This window comes from Micropterus salmoides, unplaced genomic scaffold (genome assembly GCF_014851395.1).
Source record: "Micropterus salmoides isolate LMB-PRFRI ecotype aquatic unplaced genomic scaffold, ASM1485139v1 Ms_hic_scaffold_3606, whole genome shotgun sequence".
Lineage (NCBI taxonomy): Eukaryota > Metazoa > Chordata > Actinopteri > Centrarchiformes > Centrarchidae > Micropterus > Micropterus salmoides.
The window spans coordinates 1-7,291 of NW_024042936.1; the positions used below are offsets into that span (position 1 = coordinate 1).

Here is a 7,291-nt window from a genome sequence, read left to right on the forward strand (position 1 = left end):
CATAGACATTTAGCAATTGAACAAAGATAGCCTAATGCTACTGTTAATATAACTAAATATAACATAAATTCAGACTACACCAAATACATTAAAAAAATCAGTTCAGTTTCTGACTCTGGAAGGTGGAAAAAGCAGTAAAATTCCCCCAAAACTACTGTGTCTTTGAACCAAATCACACACATTTAGGCTATTCATTGTGATCTCCTTTTGATAACTAAAGTAACATTTTTTTCAATTCCATTCACTGAGCCTCCCCTGAAACTGTTTGGAGCCCCCCTGGGGAGGCCCGCCTCACACTATGAAAACCTCTGCTCTAGGATGCACTCTCTGTCATCCTTTGGTGACAAGCAGACTCCCACCAGATCACTGTCACTAAAGTAAGTTGTTTAGGCTGTATAGAGTGCAGCAAACATTTACAGTGTGGTTTTAGAGGAATTCTTGGACATTTTGGAAACTACGCTTCACTTTCTTGGCGAGAGTTAGATGAATAGACTGCTATCATTCCCATGTCAGTACGGTAAACATAAGCTACCACCAGGAAGTGACTGCACCTGGCCAAGAGATAGTTCAGTACACCCTCCAATAAAACCACAAAGTGTGGTTTTTACACTTCAGTTTGTGTACAGATTAAAGGTTACATATCAGGTGCTGGGAGGTGGATTTTGTTACCTTTGGACACAGCCAAGTTAGCTGTTTCTCCTGTTTCCAGTGTTTGTGCTAAGCGCCTGCTGGCTGCAGCTTCATATTTAGTGTACAGACATAAGAGTGGTATTCATCATCTCTTCTACTTCTCAGCAAGAGTGTCACTTCCAAAATGTCCAAACTATTACTTTAATTGAAACGCACTTTCAATTTGGGGTGCTAATTAATGTGATAAAAGTAGAAAACAGCTTCTCCACCCCAACCAATCAGCCTCCTTAGGGCGGATGAATTAGTTTTTTGTGGCTTATGCTATTGCAGCCTTAATAGGTTGCAAAGTCAATTTACTGTCCAACATTCATTGCAACCACTCTCCTGTTGAAAACAAATTAACAGATAAGTTTGTAATAAGGATTACTTGACAATCGAGATTATTTTAAATACATGTTTTGGTTACTTTTAAATCTGGTACTGTTTAACTGACATTAGGTACTAAGTCAGTTCTCTATGTGTTAGCATTTAGCCTACTCTTGTCCTGTATGGCTATTACTGTAGGCCACAGTGGCTGTCGTTTCACTAAAAATGACCTGAACTCGTGATGATGTGATTGTGATGCTATCTCACAGCAACTATTTTGCAAGAGAAGCTGATATTAGTGATGGTTTATTTAATTTTCAGTGTCAACACCTGCCTGGTCACAGGCCTGCTTGGTGTTCAGTCTACATAACCAGAGCACAGTGATACACTTTCCAAAGGAAAGCAGCACAATGTGACATGTGAAGTTATTTTTACAACTCACCACCTGACCGCCAGTGAAACATCCTCATTTGGTGCCAAAGCTATTTAGGGAAACACTGCTCATCACATCTTCCATCACCAACAGACCCGCTGTGATCTGTGAGATTCTGTGAAACACCTGCAAAAGTTGGACCCCGATCAGGAAAACTAGAGCTAACAAGGTGATGCAACAGCAGAGTGATTCCTCAGCACTGCAGCCTAATCATATGATGCTGCTGATGTAAGGATAGGGACCGGATGAAGCCAGTCTACATGCTCAGGGCCTACATGGACTAACCCGGGCGGGAGTCATCAGTGGCTTAAAAATATTTTGACTATTAAGATTTTATCCAAATCACTTCCCTCCAGGAACGAACCGCTTGCGGCTGCGCGCACCTGGATTTCCACTTCTCTCCAAAGGCTCGTGAACGCATCACAATATGTATTCATCCAACATCCAACAGGGACCCTTATGCAGCCCTTCTCTCGCTACAGCCTATTGCTCATTCATCGCAGCTCATCTCTGCATACCGCGGCGCACCGAAAACGCCAAAAGCTCTGTTAATCCTCCTGATCACCGGCGGCTCGTCTTACAGCGCCTTCAAAACAGGCATTTAATGTTACTTTACCTTTTGGGGGATTGAAGGTGTGTGTGTGTCCTGTGCAGGCGGTCGGCTCGGTGACCTTGGAGCAGAAAGATGCGTTTGTCTGTGTTGTGGACGGCTCTGCGTTTAAATTTCCTGACGTGGAGCTGCTGCGGGCTGCAGAGGGCGGCGCTGCCTTCCTCCGTTTCTATTTTAGACCAGAGCAGCGCCAAAGGATTTACTCATTCAGTATTCGTTACTCTTACATCCACGGCTCCTTAACCCTCCCCCTTCTGTGTACGGTAGTATTTATCTGTGCTTTGATGTGTCCCACTCAAGCAATGAAAACGCTGATAGCAGGAACAAACACATAGGCTGCAATAACGGTTATTGTTATTCTCAGCAGATTGGGCTAGGCTATAAAATGTTAGAAAATATGCCAATCATAATAAAGCAGCTAGAATAACATAGCATTTTTGACGCTTTAGTTTTAGCTTTCATGGTTGTTATTTTGTACGTTTTTTATTCTGACTACTACAGCTAACAATAGGAAAAAGCAGATTAATTTAAACTTTAAGCACTGAAAGGAATTGAAAGGACAGTTGACCTAGCCACTGAAAGTTTAGTTGAATTGTCAGTTGAAGAGTGAGAGATAAAATCGGTTGCGATATCAATTTAAACATAGCCAATGATATATAGTAATCACGGGGCAAAGGTTTTAGGCAGGTGTGGAAAAAATCCTGTAAAGTAGGAATGCTTTCAAAAATAGACATGTTAACAGTAGGGGAGATCGGGGTATGTTGTCACACGTTTCACACTGGCTAACATTTACTGGGCATCATCCATAAAAGTATAAATGTCATACCAAATGAAAGAAGGAAGTCTTGGGTGCATATTTTGAGTTACATTACATCTTCATATCTTATCTTATTATAGAGTTGTAGATGGCTGAATAGAGAGTGTGCTCTTGTGACAATTTGCCCTATTGGCAGGTAAGTTGTCACACAGGATTGTCAAAAACTAAGAACACAATTACTACTTATTTCTAATGAAGGGAGCCGATGTGAGCAGTGGGGTGGGAATGACAGCATGATTATGCAAATTTCTTTGGCTTAATTCAGAAGATGACATGGGGGAAAGTAAGGTGGGTTTCTCTAAACCAAGAATGCTAAAGAAGGACTTGTGTTCTTGGGGACAAGGTTCTTGCTAGTTCTTGGAACACTGACAAATTGACACTTTGTTGTAGTAGTTTGTAAAGCAGTGAGTGTACAGCTTGTATAACTGTATAAGTGTAAATTTGCTACACATCACACAGCCATTAATGTCTAAACCGCTGGCAACAAACGTGAGTACATCCCTAAATGAAACTTCCTCTACTTTATCCAAAATTATAATTTAGATTTTCTTTTTATTGTATAAAATGAAAAGTGCAAATGATTTACTTTTTCAGTGAAAAAAAAATTATAGTGACCATGACCACATGTGAACATTAAGCTGACCATAGAACACAAACTCGCACAAAGTGGCTATTTAATTTTTGAGATGGAGTCTTTTTTGAGTGTGACAACTTACGCTCTCCCCTATGCTTCATTGTTGCCTGCAGACACTCATTCTTGTATCGCTCTCCAGCCCTTTTGCAGTGTTGCAAATGCTGTAGCTGTACTACTAACACAGTATGTTTTTTTTATACACAAATCTCCTAACATACATTTCTTACCCAATACAGGCAATTGCTCTGCTGAAAAACTAGCTCTCTGAACGAAGCGCCTTAGACCCCTCTGCCATCCTGACTATAAAAAGCTAGTAATTTGGCCATTTCATGATATAGTACATATGTTATCATGAATCAACTTATACCACAACATAATGCAGTTGGTCAGGACACAGAGTCAAAGTTTCCTCATACAACAAGATCACACAAAGATCTGTGGCATTTGCGCTTAAAGTCAGGTTCCACCGAGATTTGAACTCGGATCACTGGATTCAAAGTCCAGTGTGCTAACCATTACACCATGGAACCTTTACATAAAGCTGCCATGCAGTTTCTCAATGGAAAGCTTTTGGGTGAGGGGGATGTCTGCCTCTTTCCCACATGATATCACCATGAATGTCATCTCTGCAGAGACTAGGCGTGGGAAAGCTGTCGGGGGAGGGGGTTCCCCAAGCTATTTGGCCGTGATCCGACAAGTACTTCTGATGGACCGTACTGGCCCCTTCGTTTTGAGCACTGTGGCCTCAGAACGCAGAAATCTGAGTTCACATCTCAGTGAAAAATTGTTTTTATGATGAGTACAAGACAGAATTCAAAGTGTGCATCCGTCATGTAACTCAAAAGCATTGGCCTCTTTCAAACCCTTTTTCTGTGCAGCCTCAGTTGCTTCTCTCTCTCTCTTCGTGTAATCCCAGACAGACTCGACGCTGTAGAGATCGGGGCTCTGTGGGGCATCACTTCCGGGACTCTGTGTTCTTCTTGACGCTGAACATCGCTCTTAATGACTTTCGCTGTATTTTTGGAGTCGTTGTCGTCATGCTGCAGAATAAATTTGGGGCCAGTCAGATGCCTCCCTGTTGGTATTGCACGATGACTAAGTGTCTGCCTGTACTTCTCAGCAATGAGGAGACCATTTATTCTGACTGAATCCCCCACTCCTTTTGCAGAAATGCAGCGCCAAACTTGCAAGGAACCTCCCCCATGATTCACTGTTACCTGCACATAGTCATTCTTGTACCGCTCGCCCGCCCTTCGGCAAACAAACGGCTCTGCTCCTACAGCCAGATATTAAAAATATTGACTCATTAGTCCAGAGCACCAGCTGCCATTTTTCTGCACCCCAGTTCCCTGTGTTTGTTGTGTACAGCTGGTTTCGTGCATAGCTGAGTCGCTTGGCCTCGTTTCCATCTCAGAAGTATGGCTTTTTGGCCGCAAGTCTTCCATGACAGCCAGTCGCACGCTTTCTGCCAGTTCTGACCTGATGGCACTGCGGGACATCTTCCGATTTCAGAGCAAAGTAAGCATGAGTTGTCTTTCTTCTGCTGCATTAAGTATCCTTGGCTGACCATAGCACCTACAGTTCTCAAGGTTGCCCGTTTCTTTGTGCTTCTTCAAAAGAGCACATCTGGAAACCCCTGTCTGCCTTGAAAGTTCTGCCTGGGCGATACCTTGCTGATGCGGTACAAGTACCTTGTGCCTTGCTGCTGTGCTCAGTCTTGCACGGTGTATGACTATTGACAGTCAACTGTCTTCAGCAACCTCCCCTTGTTAGCTGAGCTTGGCTGTCCCTCACCCAGCTGTATTCCTCCTACACAGCTGTTTCCAGTTTCAATTGTTGATGTTGTTTCCACCTACGTGTTTCATTGGTGATCAACAGCACCTGTAACTGTTTAATCATACACCTGACGATATGCCTACAAAATCCCTGACTTGTGCAAGTGCACCTACAAGCATTTATCCTGTTATGAAGGCAAAGGGTGGTAAGACCAATATTGATTTGATTTAGATTCTTCTTCTGTCCTCTCACTTTGCATTTTTTCAATTGATAAATATAATCTATTAACATGTCTACTTTGGAAAGCTTTCTTAATTTGCAGTATTTTTTCCACATCTGCCTAAAACGTGCGCACAGTGCTGTTTGTAATGCAGAGACTATGACATAGCAGGCGTGCAACAATACCAGTGACACAGAAGATAACATGTGAAAAGGCTACCTTTACTGGTTGACCCAATCACCTTCCTCAGTTTAGCGTTCACAGACAAGAGGAGATGTGGGCAACGGTAAATGAAGCCACTGTTAGACTTCCTACAAACAATTCATCCTGCATCAAATAGGCCTACTGTACACAAAGACATACTAGCCTGCTGGGCTTCCAAAGGTTACGATACGCAGGGACTCAGGGCCGTTAACACATCCGGACTCAGAAGCTGCGTAAGCCATAGGCTGCTAATCACTGGGAAAGGCGCCACTGCTTTGTGTGAAAGCAGCCTTGCAAATGCTGTACTACTAACACTGTATGTTTTTTTTTTTTCACATACAAAGAGCGGCTTACACTTCTCTCCCAATCTCACCTTACAGGGAAAAAACAGCTGTCAGAAGTGGGATTTGAACCCACGCCTCCAGGGGAGACTGCGACCTGAACGCAGCGCCTTAGACCGCTCGGCCATCCTGACTGCAAGCTGCTGCTGCTTTGTGGAAAGTTTGCCATATCATGATAGAGCACGTAAGTCGTGATAGGGTAGACTACACCATGGCATATTATCATAGCCAAAATTTCCACATACAACAAGATCAGACTAAGGTCTGCGGCATTTGCGCTTAAAACCAGGTCCCACCGAGATTTGAACTCGGATCGCTGGATTCAGAGTCCAGAGTGCTAACCATTACACCATGGAACCGCGACACAGGGGGTGCCAAGCTCCTTCCTACATGATATCACCCTGAATGTCATCTCTGCAGAGACTAGGCGTGGGAAAGCTGTCGGGGGAGGGGGTTCCCCAAGCTATTTGGCCGTGATCCGACAAGTACTTCTGATGGACCGCACTGGCCCCTTCGTTTTGAGCACTGTGGCCTCAAAACGCAGAAATCTGAGTTCACATCTCAGTGAAACCTCATTTTTCCAGTTTCAATTGTTGATGTTGTTTCCACCTACATGTTTCATTGGTGATCAACAGCACCTGTAACTGTTTAATCATACACCTGACGATATGCCTACAAAATTCCTGACTTTGTGCAAGTGCACCTACAAGCATTTACGCTGTTATGAAGGCAAAGGGTGGTCAGACCAAATATTGATTGGATTTAGATTCTTCTTCTGTCCTCTCACTTTGCATTTTGTTAATTGATGAATATAATCTATTAACATGTCTACTTTTGAAGGCATTCTTTATAGAATTTTTCCACACCTGCCAACAGTAGCAGTTGAAAAGTCGGAATGTTGGTCAAAATCAACACATTATCACTCCCAACTCGTCACATATGGACGCTTGGCCTATACTCCTTTTTAACACACTGGGTACCCCTTTTGTTGTTTTTGCGTGTGTAGGGCTCGGCAGTCAAGGCAGCAATAATAAATATGTAATGAGGTTTAGGCAAAAAACTACTTGTTTAGGAAAAGATCATGTCTAGGTAAAAAAAGTATGTTGGTTACATTAGCTAAGTAACGTTGGCCTGAAGTGCGTGGCACAGTTTAGGGCCCAGTTTATGGCGCATTTAAATTATAACGGCGGATAAATGACGCATTATTCAAACCATCAGTTTACTGATTTAGTGGCAGACTCACAGCAGAGGGGGGACAGA

The 7,291-nt window shown here is 43.0% G+C and overlaps 3 non-coding genes across 3 annotated transcripts; all 3 read right to left on the bottom strand.

Annotated features, from left to right (window-relative positions):
- Positions 1-3,948: 3,948 nt before the first annotated feature.
- trnaq-uug lies at positions 3,949-4,020 on the bottom strand. Its single transcript has one exon. It is a non-coding gene; the product is annotated as a tRNA-Gln (tRNA).
- Positions 4,021-6,082: 2,062 nt separating this feature from the next.
- On the bottom strand, positions 6,083-6,165 carry trnal-cag. The gene has a single exon. It is a non-coding gene; the product is annotated as a tRNA-Leu (tRNA).
- A 153-nt stretch (positions 6,166-6,318) lies between these two features.
- Positions 6,319-6,390, bottom strand: trnaq-cug. The gene has a single exon. It is a non-coding gene; the product is annotated as a tRNA-Gln (tRNA).
- Between the last annotated feature and the right edge of the window lie 901 nt (positions 6,391-7,291).